Below are 19653 nucleotides of genomic sequence, written 5' to 3'. Positions count from 1 at the left end.
AATTTTCTTGCTTCCCTATTTAAATAAAGTTTTTTTAAAAAAAAAAAAAAAAAAAAAAAGTGTGACATGAGGGAATACAGGTGTAAAACATTAATCCTTGTAAGGTGCCAGTTTTCAGCAGCGTTTCATTCGGTGAAAAAGTTAAAGCAGTTGTAGAATCTCCTCCTCCGAGGGAACGTTCTGCTAATTGGTAGACGAGGTGAAGTTTATGAGCGAGTGAGGTCCCTGGGAAATATGTAGGCAGGCGTGAGCGCGCGCACACACACACACACACACACACTCTCTCAGTCCCAACCGAAACACTCATTTCGCCCCATTCTTACCGCCGATTTCTGGTTGCAGTTTTCCGAAGCTGCAGAACGCAACGTGCACGGAGTGGCCTAGCGCCCGTATCCACGACGACGCGTTGCCTCCGCCAACAGGAAGCGGCTCACGCCAGTCGCTCGCCCGTCCGCGTCCTGCGGCCACTTCCCTTCCAGAAAGCTCCGAGCGCGCGGCTGAGCTCACCTGCTTTTTATAGACCTGTCCTTTTGAAAGGCTCCACGCTTTCGCTCCGAGTATAATCCAACCCGCAAACGGACACGTGCTTTATTTAGCAGGGGATGGGGGACGTCCCTGGAGGGGTCTGCAGTCTCCTCCAAGGGTACAGCGATTGCCGACTCACAAAAATCGGGCAGGGCGTAAACAAGAGAACGAACACCTTACGCCGAAGCGCGAGAAGGACCGCGCGCGATCGCTCGACCGCTCATCCGCTTCACGCCCGGAGAGACGCGAAGAGCACGGGCTCTCCTTCCCAAAAAGCCGAGGGGACGGCGGCTCGTCTTCCTTAGAGGAATGTGACAATAAGCACAGATATTACCTACGGCAGATAAGTTGCAGACACACACCCTTATATGGAGAAAAATGCGTAGAAGGAGGATGAAACATTTGCGTTTCCTGACGGGCCGCGAGCGTTTCGGAATTAACGACGGGGCGCCTGCTGAAAGGCCTTCCAAAAAAATTGCACCGAGCGGAGGATAGCAGCATGCGTGCGCGCGCACACACACACACACAGCCCCTCAGCTTGTTACCACCACTGCTGACAATGTGGTACCGACACGCTGGCCTGTGAGCGCGGAGCTGTTTTGCCCCAACCTACCGATTCTTCCGCACCGGACTGCACTCGCACCCCTTCCGGAGCGAAGAAACAACCCCTCCCCCACCACCCCAAACGCTGAACACTCCAGGCCCGTGAAATACCCCCTTTTTGCGCGACTCTGAAGTGCTCTGGGTCTCCTGCCCAGTCCTCCCCCACCGGTTCTGTTCAGGTGCGGCGTAAAGGTCTGCTGACATACACCAGGTCTAGTCAACTCATCATTCAGATCGTATCTGGAATGAAACTTGAGACCGTAGCGAATTCGTTGATCGAGTTACATTTATGCATCTAGCAGACGCTTTTCTCCAAAGCGACGAACAATTCAGCGTAAAGAGCTTTATATATAGTCACTTTATTTATAGACACGTGACTACACAAGCGCAGCGTGTGTCCGGTACCACCATGTTGCTGGTTCACATCCCTCCAGCAGCTGCCTATAGAAGTGACATTCAAACAGCAAATATAGATGGTCATAGCAGATGGGGCTCGACTCATTTGTGAAGATCAGGAGAGAAACGGTTCTGAAAGAAATGGGTTTGAGATGCTTCTTGAATGTAGGGAGGGATTCAGCAGCTCTGAGAGACAGAGGGAGCTTATTTCACCACAATGGGGCCAAACCCAAGAACCTAGAGACTAAAGAACCCAGTTCACTTACTAAAATGATAACGTTTTCACAAAGCCGTGGAAGAGGATTGGCGAAGGTCTGGAAGTTTGTGGCTTCCACCTTGAAGTGAGAGAGAAGAGTTGAGAAGGAAGCAGTCAAAAAGGCAGCATGGAAAGAAAAAGACTAACCTACACAAGCGTCAGAGGTCACGTGAGGGCGGTTTAGCAAGTCGCCTTATGGTTTCTATGGAAAAAAAGTATGTGCAGACCTCATTATTGATTCTAACTGTGAAACCTCCCTGCCGGGGAAAAATGAAGATGTTTAAAGCGGGACTGCAACGTTCTTTGCAGCGGCGCATTTTCACTGCGACCCACAACAACCAGAGCAGCGAGGCCACATTTAATCGTGTTGCTATCAGCGAGAACCAATAAGGAACCTTAAACGGCCCCTCAGAAACAGTCGAAAACAACGGCCCTCTATAACATTCATTAAAAAGAAATAAAATTCACCCCCGGAAAGTGATCAATCATCACTGCGACGCAAACTAAATTGCATCTGCGGGCAGAAGTGAGACATGCGCCCAGATATTGAACCGCACTGTTCATTTGCTGGGTAAACACCCTTGCCCTGGCTTACTTGTAGAGTTTTGAGCTTTCCCCTCCATTTCTCTCCAGCTGGGCTCACTTAATTTACAAAAAAAAAATACAACACACTGCCTCCCAAGTTCATTCAAGTCTATAAGACAAAAATGCACTTCTGTGTGTCAGATGGTAAGAGAAATGTTGTCACGTGGTAAACTTTTGAAACTTAAGCCCATTTTAAGAGTTTTGGTCCCAATCTTCAGCCACCACCCTGGAGGCTGGCTGTGTCTTGAGGCAGCAGGTGGCGTAGTGGTTAGAGGTGTTGCTTCCTAAGGAAGAACCTGGGATCAAAACCCCTCCCTCATGTTACAGTGCTCTTAATGGAGGCCCTTAAGCTGAACTGATACGGGAAAAATTACCCAGCTACTCTACTGGTACAGTCATTGTGCAGATCTTAGGATACAACAAAACCTTGGACAAAGCTGTCTGATAAATTAATTAATTAAAACCTTCACGTTGAACCACTCTACACTCTTCCTGTTCCACAAAACAAGCAGTTCCCTGTGGAGGTGCTTTATTTATTTGCAGTATCCGCTCAAAACGCGACCCAAGGGGCTAATAAAGTGGACAGTGGAGGAGGCATGGAGGTCAAGCCCATTCCGTGCCATATGGTTGCCATGGCAACAACGAACGGCATTCCGGGACTCTTGTGTCGCATCACCGGGCACGTTTGCACCGACCACGGTCAGCTTTCAGATGTCCAGGGGCCCATTGTCCACAGCTTAGCACTCCACAGACGCAACACTTGACTTCCTGAATCAGCGATGGGAGGTAAATCAGGTCGACAGGACACGGGGGAGGCGGCGGCGGCAAGCACAGGCCTGATTTTTCGCCCCATAAATCAGAAAACAGGGAAAAGGAGGAGCAGGTCAACACCATTCAAGTGGTTAGCAGCTCATAGACGGTCGGAGGCACAAAAAGTGCTGGTGCTGCCTGACACTTTAATTCAGTCCTCTACTTTTGTCTCAGTAGATTGTGGGAGAAGTAGAGAAACAAAACTTTTCAGAACCTTCCTGACAAGGACTTCTGTCAGAAGGGACTGACATCAGACAGTGAGTCCAGCATCAGTCAACATCGTACGTCTACGTTGCCGCATGTTCATCTCTGCGATTCGATTCCGATAAAGGCTTATGGATCGTTGTCGGCATTAACCAAACAACCAGTGTCTACAGCCGCCTGTCCCGAGTGGGGTTGCGGCGAGCCAGAGCCTACCCAACAACAGAGGGCGCAGGGCTTGAACCCCAGACCCGCCACACATCAGGCACTGGTCAAACTGGCCACGTCACCGTGCCCCCGTTGCCATTAATGTATTGTATTTTCGCTTCGAAAGCCATTTTCAAGTGCTCAGGATGAGCTCAACTGCAAAATAAATATAAATACTGCCATAAAGCAATCACATTTTCTTCCAGAACCCTCAGCGGGCTCCCAGCGGAAACAATCTCATTAGCCTCAACGAAGGACCGGACTCTAGAGCTCCCGGTCTCGGATTAAACTTCAAAACCTTTAGCGCCGTTCAGCAAAAACTGTACATTACGTGGCTTTTCACCACGTTAGCACTATGTCGGCAGCACTTCTGGGGGTGCCCAACAGCCCGCAGGTGTAACCATACAACATGATCAGCTACGCGAGGAGCGGCTCCAGCTGTGCTGTGGAAGGAGGCGTCTCATCACCTCTGACACCGGACCAGAGATAAAAGACTGTAGCGGAACCTCGGGCTCCTCTAAGGGACATTAAAGGATGGATGCGGAAAATGCAGAACAGCTGCACTAACTAATATAACCCCCTTTCTTGAGGGCAAAGTTTTTTACCACCCTTTTTTTTCTGAAATACCATTGTACGAAGTGGTACCAAGAAGTATTTTTCCCCAAATATCGCTGCTGTTTATTCCACTGACATTTTTAATATGAAAAATCCTGAACTTATTAAAAAGTTACATACAAGAACTCGGCTGTCAGTCTCCTCCTCATGAGTATTCTTACGCAAATCTATTGTTCTGCTAATAAAATGTACACTTTTTCTGCCTACTGCATGGAAAACCTGCATCTGAAAAGCAGAAGTGCTGAGCGCCTCTGGTGACTTATCCTTCAGCAAACAGCAACATCTTTCCAGGCTTTATAACTAAGCCTTGTTGGGTTTGCATCAGTCGTGACTCATCATTTGCGTGACAACACGAGTCATACTGGTCTGCAGACCAAAAAGCGACCCAAGTGTTCCCTTGTGAACAGCGATGGACTGGGATCAACAATGGGCCCTGATATTTACGGCATCCACCGGCCCAAACCCCAACCTCCACTGACATTAACTATAAAACATAATCACCGCAATTACTTTAACACAGAGGTTCTCGGTCCTGAAATTAATTAGACTCGACCGATGCGAATTAGTGTGCTCGCTAAATAACTTTGAAGACACAAATCATGAACTAAATGCTTTGCCGTAGTCGGGCAATATTACCAACTGAAAATATAAGTGGTCTAATAAGTTCATACATATAAATGCGCACACACACACACACACACACACACACACATTTTCAGAACCGCTTGTCCCATACGGGGTCATGCAGTCTACCAAATCATTTATGGGTCATTGCCAGATATTACAATACATTTTAATTCTCCTTAGATGTTCCACTCAGCGTGACATGAATTGTATGATTTACTGAATGGGTCCTCAGCCAATAGCTCTTAAAGCTCAGCTGAATCCATAAGCACCATAAACACGGGGTCATCTGGACCAGGGCAGAGAACCACTTTTTTGTTGACCTAGAAATGACCATCTTTTCAAAATCCTTTAGTTTAAGGTTCCTCCAGTTATTCATTCAACCAAGGAATGCATTTTCTGCACTTACAAAATGCTAAACATTAAACAACATGAATAATATAAGGAATGCTTTGTGGTAATATCTAATTCATTCGTGATCAGGACCATTTTTGTGGTTGAATGCTTTCTTGACAGATACACAGGTGAAACTCAAGGACCAGCTTGGTTTTCACCTCCTTGGCAGCAGTAGTTGTGCTACCTTTGGTTGTAAATGTGTCTCCAAATCCCCTTTCAACTCAGATTACGCCATCACTGGATCCAGTTCAATCTATTTTGTTTTTACAACGCGCCCTTCCCAACAAGGTTTCCTCAGAGCGCTTAACGGGAGATTAACTGCAAAAAGTGCGGAGACATGTAGCGGCATTAGCAAACATATACAGGATACACGACACAAAACATGTGCTGGAGAAACAAGTGTTGGATCCAGAGCCAACTTCAGTAACATTGTACAACTTTTATTACAAGTAGTATAGAAAATAAGACTTCTACTTCTGAGGCAACTCCATCCTGTTGCTAAAAGAACCTAATCAAGTCACAATGCAATGTATGGGACATATTTTCATTTTGTCCATTAAACAGAGGAAAAAATTAAGTAGCACGCTACAACAAAAGATGTTTGATGGATGATAATAAAAAAAAAAAAAACTATGCCTCTGAAAGTCATTTTGGGTTGACGTATGAATGCTACAATAAATAAAATTTTAGAAGTCAATGACATAAGTAGCTTTTTTTGATCAGTTAGACCAGCCTTTCGCATTGCCACTTTGGTGGTGTTTATGGTGGTCCAGCTCCCGGGACCGAGTTGGAACCGTACCACAAAATCACCGGGCATCAAATTAAGGGGAAAAATGAGGGATGCAGAAGAAGTAGTTGGGTTGCAATGGTCGCAGATGTGCTGAAACGTGAAGGAAACTCAACACTGCAGTCTGGTCTCTGGGGGGCCCTTATACCTTCATTCAGTGTGATGAAGGACTGTTCTCAGCTGCATCGTCGGTGGATATACTGTATGTTTTATGTCAGAGGATAAGGAAAGCTTTTTTTTTTTTTTTGTTTTACAAGCCCTCAAGAAATCAACGATTTGCTCCTGGCTGGGGCCATTGGGGTCTGGGGGGGGGGAAGCAAGCTTTCCCCCCCCCTTCCCCCAAACCTTTTAGGATTACGCAGAAAAAAAAAAAAAAGTGGGAGATGAGAAATATGTTGAGGACTCCTATCTCGGGATTTCAAGAAATAAGCGAACACCACAACAGCCAGGTCTTTGGACATTACACAGTACTGTGGCTTTATAATTTCCCAAACAGCAACGGTATCACACTCCGCTGGTTCACATTTTCCGCCTTTGATTCGTCTTATTTTATTCGCAGTCAGCCTTAACTAAATCATTCTGATTCTTTATTGCAACTTGATGCAAAAGTCACAAAATCCTCAAAAATTCACTTTTGACCCGTTGTAGATGAGAAAGAGCAAATTTTGAGGCAGCAGCTCCTGGGAAAGCATCCAGTACCCAGAACAGTTGTTAAAATTCCTTCTTTACCACTGTTTTTACCACTTTACTACCTAGTTTTCAGCTTGGAAAGTAGGAGTGCAAAGTGCCTCCAGCAACAGAGCCTCAACCAAAAGGGACCACAGGCAGAACCTTCGACAAAATTGTCCACATAACAGCTGTACCAGTACTACTTATCCCTTTCCATGATATACAAACTCTGTAAGAATTATTTTTGACAATATTTTCCAAAAAAAAAAAAAAAAAAAAATGTGTACTAACTGAACTTAAGAAGAAAGCAGATTCGAGGACGTCTCCAGTGACTCAGCATCTGGTTTCCCAATTACATTCTCCACAATGACAGAGGAACGCATTCCGCTACATAAAAAAATACAATTAAAAAAAAAAACTTTTTTTTTCCACAAGACAAGAGGCAATAAATTCACGTGCAGTTTTGCTTTCTTCAACTTTACTAACACGCACGATTATTATAACCCACAAGCGCAGGAAGCGACATTTATAACTTCGCTAGTTACATAAAATCATGCGATTAAAAATGGAAAAAAAAAAAACGAGACGATGCGTTATTAACGTTTAGCGTTTTGAAACACGTCCCCAGCAGATATTTAAAAGTGGCAAATCGCAAGTCTTATTGTCTGGCCGCGTTATTGTTTTGTGGCGTTACGTTACTGCCAAGGACTCAGACGCAACAGCTGAACCTCCCGGTCCAGAAAGAAGCGAAGTGCAAATGAACGGGCGGTGAGATTGATTTTTTTTCTTTTTTAAAGTAACACAGAGAGGAGAAGGGACGGGATTTCTGAGTCTGAGGCCGTTCAGAAGTCCCGGCTTCAATAAACACGGTAAATTCGATCATTTTATTTTTACAGGAGCGACTGAGAGACTCAGAGAGCGCGAGGCAGTCGGTCCGCCCAGGGTGCACCGCGCGCTTTGTGCGCCTCGCGCGCCGCCACCCGCATCTCGAGCCCAGCCGCCGCGCGCCCGACTCCCGCCAACTTACCGCATGATCCTCACTCTTGACGCGGCTGAGGAGATTCGCGTGCGCAGTCGGAACCTCCGAGGACGTGCGATTCGACGTACCTATTTGTTTAATTTTTTTTTTCCGAACTTCACAAAGAGAAACTCGCAGAGATTCGTCCCTAAAGTCCAGTCCTTCTCCCAGCACGTTGATCTAGAGAAGACCACACCTCCAGCTCCGACACCCTCTTCCCACTGCTACCACGCAGGACGATGCGATGTCTGGAGAAGACCACACCTCCAGCTGCAGACTCACTGCCACCCTCCCTACATCTGAGACATGCAGGACTTTGTCTACACAAGAAGAAGACCACACCTCCAGCTGGAGCTCAGCACCCTCACTTCTTCTCGCAGACATACAAACTTTACACGGTTACATTTATTCGCTTTGCAGACACTTTTTTTCCAAAGCAACTTCCACTGAACTCTGTGTAGTATTTTCAGCCCACACCTTATTCACCATGGTGACTTACACTGCTAGATACACTACTTACAATGGGTCACTCATCCATACATCAGTGGAACACACACACACACTCACTCTCTCTATCACTTACACACAAGGGGTGATTTTAGAGAAACCATATGAACAGCATGTCTTTGAACCATGGGAAGAAACCAGAGCAAACCCACTCAGACATGGGGAGAACATGTAAACTCCACACAGGCTGAGTGGGGATCAAACCCACATCCTCTCGCATCAAGGGCTGTGAGACAGCAGCGCTACTCGCTCTTCCACCGTCCCGCCCGATGTATTGCGTAGAATGTCTACAAGAGAAGACCACACCTCCACCTGAAGCTCCCCACCCTTTCAACATCTGAGTTTGCTTGAATTTACATGCTGTGAAAGCTTTCCATTCAGCTTTGAAAAAGTACTCCTTCCATTTAAAGGAGAATCTCCAAGGCGCATTGTTATTCAGCCCTGAATAGGGTCCAGAAAGACCTTATTGATCACAAAGAACAAGGCTGCTATCCTTCAGCGTCACACAAAGTGCACGAATGAGCCTTGAAATATGCGTGGTCAACCTGAGACCTCATGGGTCAGCCTTAAAAAAGCCAAACGGATGAAGCATTTCTACTCAGCGAGATATTTTCACTGAATCCGTAATGTGATGAACAACAGCACGGACGTGAATGCTTGCGAGAAAGTCAATGTTTTCAGCTATCGTGGTCCATGTTGAGAAGATACTTTATCTCAGCATATTTGTGGAGATGTGCAAAGGAGCGAAGATGCAGTGAGTGTTAAGCGACAGCGGAGTTCCCTCCATTTTCATTTCCCAAAAGTGTGAATCATTACTTCGGAGAAATAAAGGAAGCGGCACACAGTATCACACAGGGCTCCTGAGAAAGGAGAAAAGCAATGCTTCTTTGTGGAGACCATCAAGAGAACAGTATTTTTTCAGCATTGTTTTACAGAACTAATTAACAAAACAATAAGAAAGAATTTCTCTTTGGATATATGTGGGAGCCCATAACTTAGTACCACGACCGTAATGCTCAATGAAATAACGACAACGGAAAGTTTTGTTTTTTTGCCAAGGAATATTGCTCTGGAGAGTCTACTCCATTTACCCTGCTTCGCATAGGCACAAATCCCAGTTTCGTCTATTAATATGCATCTTAACCGAAAACAAAACAACGGCTACGATCTAGAGCGGGGAAGCAAATAGCTACGTCATTATTTTAACAAATCAAAATTTTTATCCAAAACGCTGAAGCAAATGCAACAGTCGGCATATTTTCGGGTGTCATCACCAGCATGAGGTCTAGCAGGCTCTCCCTCGGACCCTGACGCGGAGACGGCTGGAGGACGACGGCTGCCGCCACGCTAACAGCCACATTGTGATTAAATGGTCTGCTCTGTCTTGGGAGATAATGTTATCTGCACTCGCGCTCCCTTTCTGGCGTTTTAAAAGCAGACGTTTAGCTATCGGCTTATTTACAACAGCCTTCGTGTGTTGACAAGATGTTTATCTGTTGAGTCTTTTGTCCTCATACCACCATGGGGTGCTGCCCTCACCGACCATGCATTAAACTGATAAAGGCCACCCCTGTTATATACGCTGCTAAAGCACACATTTTTTTCTGCATTATTAAGCATGAAAACAGCTACTTAAGTCCAGCGCATGTGACGTGTCTGTGAAAATTTGGTTTATATAACTTGCATTAGAAAAGTGCTCTTGAATAAATGAATGAATATTTATCTTTCCACATTTTGAGAGGCAGCGCAACTAATTTTGGTATAATTCTAACAAATTATAATCTAAATGAAGTAATAATTTTCCGCCAGAAAATAAACCCTAAACTTAATAACTGGGAAATTTGTATTTGATAGTGATATTTGAAACTGGGCCTTTGTAGCTATAGGTTTTGGAGATCGTGGCGGAGATGGACTAAGCTGTCTGTAATCGACACCAACTAAGGTCCTGTTTATCTGACTTGTCCCCCATACAGTCCTGCCTGGGGTAAATACAGGGTATATGGCAAAGCCAGGACAGTGCACTGCTTGCACTCGGTCACAATGGCCTTTTTATTACCCAGCCATCAAGTCGTCCCCCACCCCCCCAAGTTAAAATATGCAGCCGATCCCCCATCCCCAAGGTGAATGATGAAGCCTAACGGCTTGACGGTGTCCTTGGAGTAACTGAAGGGTTTCACACTGTACCACCCCTGCAGTTGTACCACCGACATAATCCGCCGTAATCGGCATGTTAACAGGGTCATCATGGTAATTGCAGCCAAGCACTGTCCCGATGAGTGATTTTACCACAATGCATGGCAGGCTGCCATTGTACAGTATGATCCTCCCATTATTGCGCTCTGATGCTGGCTGCATTCACCGACCCCCTTTATCCGTGTAATAAGCCACGGTAATTTGTCGTGTGCATGCGCATAATGGACGGCGAGGAGGTATCGCTAGATGTCGGAGCTCACGTTTGTGTGGGGCGGGGCAGCCTCGGCTTCAACTAAGCAACAACCCCCTCCGCTCTCCAGCTGCATGGCAGCAGGGAAACTGCAAGGTTTACCTTCAAAACGACAAACTGCCTAGGGCTAGTCTCCATTAGCGAAAATAAATGAATTCGGTGTCAAGATTGATGGTAGCGGTGTAAAAAACAAAAAAGAAATCCTATTGTGGATAAAGTACTGATGCTGTTTGAGATATTTCACTAATGTCAGACAGCAAAAGCACATTGGTTTCAAGTAAGACCAGTTTAGTATTTTCCATTCTCTCTTCCACATCTCTGGGACAGGTGACACCATAAAATGTCTCATCCAGCACCCCGAGGATTATAAAGAGACGGCGCACGAGAAACAAACTCTTTATGAGTCACTCTTCTAGTACACTAGCAATCGAATATTTTTGTCTGTCTAGTGTTATTTCTCGTTTTACTCTCTGTCACGTGAACTTGCTTCTACGAAGGGATCTTCTGGGTTAAGGGTTTGGATACTACGGTGGTTAAGGTCACTCGGTTATAAGTTGAATGTTGTTGCTTGAAGTCTGTGCAGCCCAGCGACTTGGCAGTGGGTTCAGAAATGGGTCTGAATCCGGCTCGGTCAGCGTAGACTTTCTACGTTCTACCCGTGTTCAAGTAAGTTTCCTCCAGGTGCTCTGGTTTCCCTCCCACATTTCAAACATATTTCAGGTGGATTGATGGCTCTAAATTGCCCTTAGTGTGTGATTGTGTCTTTGCCATGTAATGGACTGGTGTCCCATCCAGGTTTTACCCTGCCTCATGCTCCGTGGTTCAGGGATAGGCTCTGGACCATCGTGACCCTGCATAGGACAAGCGCTTATCAAAAAAGAATCGAAGAATAAACGAATGGTTAGAGTCCTGGAGAAGGCTAGTCGATATGTTTTCTGTTTAATATGAATTTCTATAGGAAAACATGCGGTCGGGAGATATTTGAGCTCCTTTGGTTGAGAGTTCGCCGAGCAGTAAAATAATAATCACGACACAAAAAATACTGGGTCGCTTGCCAGGACCAGAGTAAGAGTCTGTGAGAACGTGGAGATATGAAGACGGATGGCCTGCTGTTCCACTAACTGCCGGGACAGCGGTGTTGGCCCGTTCGGTCTCACGTGGCTGACCACTTACTGAGCCATCATCAGAGCGCGGCTGAAAATGTACTGCTCTCCGAGTGCACCGCCATCAAACCCTTGACCGTGGTTTGGTGGAGCCTCAGGAAAATGACTGGACCACTAAGGGTTTATTTTCTCTCCCCCCCAGCTACCATTTGGAGAACGTGGCTGGTTCTGCGCAGCCCACTGCCAAGCCTGGCACAGCCACGATGTCCAAAAACGGAAAAAGAGAGAACGTACAATGATAGTCAACACGATCTCCGCTGAGACATGCGCTAAAGACCCGTTTGTGATCTTTCTGGTTAGCGCTCAAAAATAAAACCCTCCTTTGTCATTCAGAACATTACTGTAATTTGACAGCATTCTTCATGCGCACCGAAAAACAGGCAGGATTTAGCAGCTCTCTACTAGCCTTTGGCAAAATCAAATATTACCATTTCAATAATAACTCAATTTTAATCCTGTACACATTCCTTATCCTTTAAAGTGTCTTTTCCTGACATTTCTGCGATTTAACTAATGATTAAGCTTGCTTATAACGCAACGGTGACGGTACAAAGGAAATGACTTATTTAGTAGTTGAGAAGGTACCTTCGGAGACACTCAAGAGGGCCACGAGGGCTGAAATGATGAATGTTTCATTTCTGTCAAATCTAAATCACAAAACTTCTCAGTATCTGTTCTTCTGTAGATAGTCTCCTCAATCTAAAGTGGTTCCCAGGTACAATTTTTTGTACTTTTATATTGTGAGAGGAGTCGTTTTTTGAACTCATCAGCGCATTATTCTTTTTGGAGAAGAATGGTGGCCTAGCGGGTAGCACCGGTGCCTCACAGATCCAGGGCTGTGGGTTTGGACGTTTCAACCTGGCTCATTCTGTGCGGAGTTTGCACGTTCGCCCCGGTGCGTGCATTTCCTCTGCGTGCTCTGGTTTCCTCCCACAGTCCAAAGATATGCTTCCGGTGAAAAGGCTCTAAATTGCCCTCAGCCTGTGACTGTGTGAGCGAATGGGTGTTTGTGATTGTGCTGTGCGGCATCCCGTCCAAGGTGTACCCTGCCTAGCTCGCTATGCTTCCGGGATAGGCTCCGGACCACCGCGACCACGCACTGGACCAGACGTTACTTATAATGGATTGATGATTCTTTTCGCTACTTCAAATACCATACATTCCAGTACAGAACACCACCTCATGAGTGTGAAAACAGGAAAGACATAGAAAGTAAATAATTTATTGACACTTTAACTGAACCTTTGGCCCCGGGACTCTGTACTCCAGCAAACATTACATACATTTATTCATTTAGCAGACGCTTTTCTCCAAAGCGACATACATCTCATAGAGAATACAATTTGTGCATTACATTAGGAGAAAGAGACATAGCTGCAGATGTGTGATTCTTAAGTACAGTGGGTTTTCTTCACCAAACGCACCGACGTTCGTCACACAAGTAGTTGCATAAAACTTTACCAGAATATCACCGATTCCTAATCACCTTCCTAGTAGTTTTCTTTATTTAAAACTGACATGAGGTCAAATTCCCTGTTAAGTAAGTAAAAAGACATGGTATGTAAAACAGGACTCGAGTGACTAGGGCTCACACTGAGCGGCCTTTTTACATTAATATGGAGTCAATAAAGTAAATAACTGCTAAGTTGACTAGCTAAAGCAACACAACTAATTTTAGTTTCCTAATTATTTCCAGGTGCTCCACTGCAAACCACGACAGGCAAGAATGATGCAGTAATTCAAAAATATGCAGTTTAAATTAGAACAGGGGACGGGAAGAAACAATGAGTACTTAACCAAAATTCCACGTAAGATGTCACTGGGCGACAACCCTAACAGTACAGAAATGACCGCGTGCTTTCAAGAAGCCGTCTTCCGTGTTTGTAGAGTGTGATGGAGACGCCATAGCAACAATGTTGACTAGGAGCAACTTCAGAGGCGCTAACGGTAGCCCATCTCCGCCGGATCGCGCAAAAACGAGAACTGGATAATTATAGTTTTCTCGAGCCGTCCAAACGAGAACGCGCACGTGGCTCGCCACCCGACCCCGGGGCGCTATTTAAAGGCCGAGAGGTGTGTGAACGTGCGGCCGACGCGCTCGTGTTTATTCCGTTTAATTGCCGAGGCATTCCGGTCGCGACCGGCACGCCTCTAATCTGTAATTTCCAGGAGGCCGCAGTCTGGCAGCGCCGGCTCTCTTGCTCTGGGGGTCTCGCTGGGAAAGACGGGCAGAGCGAGCAGGACTCTGTCGCGCCGCGGAGGCAATTAAACAGGGAGCGTTTGAGGCGACAGTAATTATGTGGGACATCTCGCCCGTCCGCCACGGCGCCTGGAGGCGTGAGAGCGGCTTCGCGTGGGCTTCGGCTGTAGCGCTCCCGGCTGCTGGGACGCCATGGTAACAACCCCTCTGGCAGGTTGACAAATGCCCCCCGTCCCCCACCCCCTCATCCTTCACACTCATGGCCGTGTTTGTCCCAGACAAAATCTCGAGAAGAGAATGCAGGGTCCCTGGTTCTCATTTCGTCTGCCTCTGTGGCAGCGCTGGAGGAGACAGCGGTGGGGGAGGTAGTTGCTGGGAGCCCTGTTTACTCATGCATGGGGTTCCTCTCCTGATCGATAAAAGGGCGGCCGCCCCTCTCCATCACATCCCACGTGTCCATAAACCGCCGCAGAGGCCTGCGATCGGAATTCCAATATCTCAGCACTCTTGCAACATCCCTCTTTTTTCCTTTGTTAACTTCACCCCTGCTTACCCCAGGTGCTCCAAGCCCGGGGGTTCATTTCCGCCCCAGCTTGGAAATGCCCTCTGGGCTGGATGAAGCTCAGCCTCCTTTCAACCCTTCTCCCTGACTTGCCCCAGTGGGTGGGAACGGGTCTCAGTGTTGGTGCCCCATGCGTGCCCCGTGACAGGCCCCCTCCCTGCCAGCAAGAGCCACGAGAGGGTTGTGGCAGATGTCAGCCTAACCAGATTTTAATTCCTCTGTTCCCTCAGAGAATTCCTCGAGAATTAAAAGGAAAAATCACGTTCCTTCCCGGATGAGCGGCTCCGTATCCAGACCCGGTTTAAATGACACCGGCAAACACCGCCAGCCCTCAATCTCAGAGCAAATGGAAATAAATCAGAGTGACTGATAAAGGGTGAAACACAATTATTTTTAAAATGTAGGATAGGAAGGATGTTGATGCCAGGGGAATAAACCGCCTGCGGGTCTGAAACACGCGTGTTCGTTAATATTTAATGCATGCTGGAGAAGCGTGGAAACTGTCTCGGACAACGTTGACTTAACACACAGCTGAAGGGGGTAGCTGATTGCGGTTATTAAGCAGGGCTGCAAGAAGCAACCGCTTGAGCGACAGTCACCAATTTCAAATGCCGTCCTTCTATTTGCATTTTGGACGACGGTCGTTTGCTTAAAGGGGAGATGTTGCCAGCTGAATCAAGGCCCAGATCATACCTGCGAATCAAAACCATCCCATGTTTCAGCAAGAAAGCTTAACGCATCAGAAAGGACCAGAAAAGTTCCATGACACACATCGCAAAATCGTTAGAAATAACCTCATCGCACAAGGGTTACTAAAACGGAGCATTTGCTGAAAAACGGCATCTCTCTTCTGATGCCATTTGCACTGAAGTGCTGCGTGAGCCAAAAGCGGAGAGATACATGTCAAAAGAGTTCATTAAAAATGCACCGACGCAGAAGGGTTTCGATTTTGACGGCTTACGCGAACCCTTTGCGGTTGTGAATTTACACCGTGGACGTCCTTTGTTTCTGCGACACAAGAAAGTGCATGTGCTGTGAACTGGATCTGGCTCGGTGGGCTTTTTTTTTTTTTTCCTTCGCCAAGCGTGTCAACAAAAAGGGGAGTTTTCCCATCTGGACTGTATTTCCAGGTGACGGGAAAAGATAAGAAAACGTTTGCTTTTTATTAGTGAGTGAATATGGATGTCGGTTGAGCTGAGTCGATGCCATGAGTCATTCTGCCCTTGATTTTGCTCGTGAAGTTGATAAATGGACTAGATTCTGCAGAGCAACATGCTTCGGGGACCGGGGCAGCTTTGCTCGTATTCTGACAACAGTACATGGGGCTGGGGGCTAATCCCCTGTCCTCTGGAGACGCCGTCCCCGCATTGTCTGAGTGCCGCATTAAAGTCACCGGTTCCCGTTCCGGTTTGCTGCTCCGAGACTCGGCAGCGCTTACTCAGCACCTATCCTGCGCTCGCTCTCCCTCATGCAGGTTCACGCAAATCACATTTGCTAAATCACACTCACATATGATGGAGCAAACCTCTCAGCCCCCTCCCCCGATTCCCCGAGCCTGGGAATGCTTATTAAATTCCCTGCTGCCTCTGCCCAACCCCTCTCGTCTCATGAAACGATGACCTCCACTGGTGGCGATGGCCCCCTGACCCTTAACCCTTAACCCAGCCTTCTTGTTTATGTCCATTACCAGCACAACTACAACATGGCTGGAAACAAATTCTGATAACCACTGAGAAAATGCTTCAATCTCTTTTTTTGCAGCCTCTTTCAAGGGCAGAGTAAAGTCATATGCAAATAGGCGGTGGAGTTTCCCGCGCTTACTACAGGTCAGGATGGACCTCACATGAAACCTCAAATGTTTACATAGAATTGGGATTCCTGAGTAAGATGTTGTACTGGGTGCTGCTCTGCTCATACGGAGATCTGCAATTGGTGCGGTGTGTGGCAGAGTGTTATTCCGTCAGCGTTCGTACTGCCCCCGGACTGCTGACCCGCGAACCCTGACACGTGGCGCCTCTTTGTGTCACCGCTCCTAATTCTCTTTCTAAATTATGGATATTTGGACAGCTCTCTGTCTGGTTTTAGAACTTCCTCTGGTTTCTGCCGTTTGCCGAGGTTCGGGTTTATTTTTTGAACCGCGGAGCAGCAGCGAATTCGTCTCGGGAGATCCCGGAACAACAGAAATTGCAGCCGGCATGAGTCTTTTGTACAGACTCTGATTTGGAGCGTTTGCAGCTCTGCGGACCAGTTCTCCAGGCTGCGTTTTGGTGCACCGCTCGGATGCCTGCTGCTCCCGATAAGGCGGGCGCCCCCGAGCCTCCGTGAAGGTCGCTTCCGAGAGCCGCTCGCGCAGCGCCGCATCTTCTCAATCCGCATCCGGCTCCATCGTAAACACTGCAACCTGTGTGTCAGAGTCCAGGCGATACGACTGCAGTCAAAGCCTCGCCCACCCCTGCATTATTCTCCTATTCCTCCCCTGCACGTATCGCAGTCTCTGCAGTCCAATGGCTGACAGCAAACTGGTCTTCCCCTGTCAAAGTTTGGCACGTTTCAGTGTAAGCAGCTACCTTCACCTCTGTAACAGATACCAGTCTCCCTGTCCTGTTTTTTTTTTTAGTTCCTCCCCTGAATCCTGCCTGACGTTAAAGTGTGTTTTTCCCTAAAAAGGCTGACGGCCCACATACGGAGCCTACGTAACTTTTCCGTTTTCGGTGCATATATAAATTTATGTTTTGTTTACATGTAGAAACCGCGCAGCTGTGGAAGTGGGCAGGAGAGGCGAGCCGCTGCAGACTCATGCCACCAGGTCTACAGCAAAGCATGCGCTGCTAAAAGAGAACTCCTACATCACCTTTTCCACAGCAGCAGCATCACCACGGCAACGGCTCAATGCTGACCCCTAATGGACAACATCTGCCGCTGCTTTACATCCACACCGGTAGCTATGGAACTGCACTTTCTGTCACGCTTTTCAGACACATCCACTTCCAGCATTCCCGACGGAGTAATGAAGAGGACGAGGTAAAACGTTCAAATTAGTGAGAGTAGTTCTAGCACGACCGATGTAAATTGTGCCGTTGTGAAGCCAACATTCTGCAAGACCAGGGCAACAAATGGTTCAGCTGTTTATCCCTAGTTTACTAGGAGACCTCACCCTCAGAACTCATTCTGCTCACATGCTGCCTGTCTGGAGCTACAGAATCAGCCAAGACAAATGGCGTGATCACTGATCTCCATCTGGACACAACAACCCCCTCGTTTCTAATGCAACTTCACAGTCTGCGGTAAGGCCTGGGGGTCCTGAGTAATGTGGCAGCACCAAACAGCACAAAGCGGAGAGCCAGGCTTGTTATCATCAAACAGGTGGGGGATGGTAAGGGGCAATGAATGAGACCACCGTACACAAGGATGCCGGTCAGCTGGCAGAATCTGAGCTCCAAAGGATGGAGAGCAGGAGATTGAGAGGAGGAGGGGGTGGTTCCTTCTCTTCGCCTATTGACTCCCCTCCTTCCTGACGCTTCAGTCCAAGCACTGGTGCAGCACAACGGATACCGAGTCCATGGAACCATTAACAGTTCCTCTGAGGTGTGCTTTTTTGGATGCTGAAAGCCTGGAAGATTGGAGGCTGACTTTGCCACACAGGCCACGGCCAAGCTGCACCTGGTACAGATGTGCAGGGGTGTGGCTTACAGCCAGGCAACAAGAATTCGAAAAGGCAGGCCGACTCACTGACTGCTACCACATCCCTGCAGGTAGGCATGATGAATGCCTCTGAACGGGGCCCAATTCTGAAAGGGAGCAAAGCTCTGCAGGTGACACGGGGTCCAAACCCCACAGTGACGCTTCAGACCCACTGTCACCCGTTGAGGGCGGTGGCCACAACAAAGAGCTGAGCGTTCAGACAGGCTAATAAGTGGTGGTACAACGGAAGGATGGTGTTGGTAGGAGACTACAAGCAAAGTGGAACACCAAGGCGTCACGGAGGCTGTTCGCATCTCCTCCCCCAAACCCACCCCAGCCCCCCCCTCCATCGCTCTGCTCCTCTCACGCCTTCCCTCTGTCCCCTTTGTTTTGCAACAGATGGCCACACTATTTGCATCATAGGGTCTCTTTGGTGGGAAGGATTTCCGTGTCGCGCATTTGTTGTGTTCACGAAGGAACACGTTGTGTATCAACTGCTTGTACTGCTGCTGTGTGAGAGACTCACACAGAACAATGTGCTGTTTTATGCCGTGTTAATTTCTACAACTAATATGCTCTAATTAAGGCTTCTAATGGATTTCTTGTTTAGATGAAATTCTTTGGCTGCATTTCCACGTATACTGACAAAATATTGAAATGGACTGGTTTTAATCATCCATGCCATATTTTATTGATGAATTTTGCCCGAGTTAGTGTTTCTTTCCTTTTTAGGCGGATGAGATCTGATTATACTGCATAGTTATCTTCTATAATTTATAAAGGGACTGACTTTTTTCTAAGACGAATCAAAGGAAGGCCTGGTCCTCTGCCTTTTTACTTTGAACTTTCACTGTAGAACTTTTAGTAACGATACAGCTTTAGCGCTTTAGGTGTTTGCTAATTAATTTTTATTGTATGTAAAGCCTTTTGAACTGCACATATAAGCGAGAGGTTATGTATGTGTGTGTGTACATACATACGTATCTTATTTATACACTATTGGTGATCTGTAGGATGCAGCTTTGTTGGACACAGAGGAGTTTCTTCTCGTACAGCTTTGCATCATTCTGTCCTCTAGCTGAGCACTACTGCAGGTTTCCATCAGCAAAGGGATGTCCGACGACACCCTGCAAGGGTGATATAGGCTCCAGCTTTCCCATACATCTCAGCACACACTCCATTAACTAAGCCCTACCTTTGCAGGTATGAATAATCTGATAGTCGAGCTCCTTTCTACTCTGTGCTTGTTTTTTCTCTGCATATGCCAGATGTTCCTTTTCATCTATAGTACCACTGTGTCACTTCAATACAGGGGAACAATAAAAACCCACAGACCCCAAATGGTCCTTGAGAACCAACCGGACAGTCCAATTATGGTAGACGATAATGCCTGTGTATGTGTGAA

At 47.0% G+C, this 19653-nt stretch overlaps 1 protein-coding gene across 2 annotated transcripts in view; it reads right to left on the bottom strand.

Annotated features, from left to right (window-relative positions):
* Positions 1 to 7895, bottom strand: part of tiam2a (TIAM Rac1 associated GEF 2a) — a 61339-nt gene extending 53444 nt beyond the window's left edge. For both annotated transcript variants that reach the window (XM_029258240.1, XM_029258242.1), the window contains exon 1: positions 7702 to 7895. The gene's annotated coding sequence lies outside the window, so the exon portion shown is untranslated. The remainder of the gene's footprint in view (positions 1 to 7701) is intronic.
* Between the last annotated feature and the right edge of the window lie 11758 nt (positions 7896 to 19653).

The sequence above is a fragment of the Scleropages formosus genome, chromosome 15, assembly GCF_900964775.1.
Source record: "Scleropages formosus chromosome 15, fSclFor1.1, whole genome shotgun sequence".
Taxonomy (NCBI): domain Eukaryota; kingdom Metazoa; phylum Chordata; class Actinopteri; order Osteoglossiformes; family Osteoglossidae; genus Scleropages; species Scleropages formosus.
Note: the sequence above shows the minus strand (reverse complement) of the source record. Positions and strands in the feature narration are given on the sequence as shown.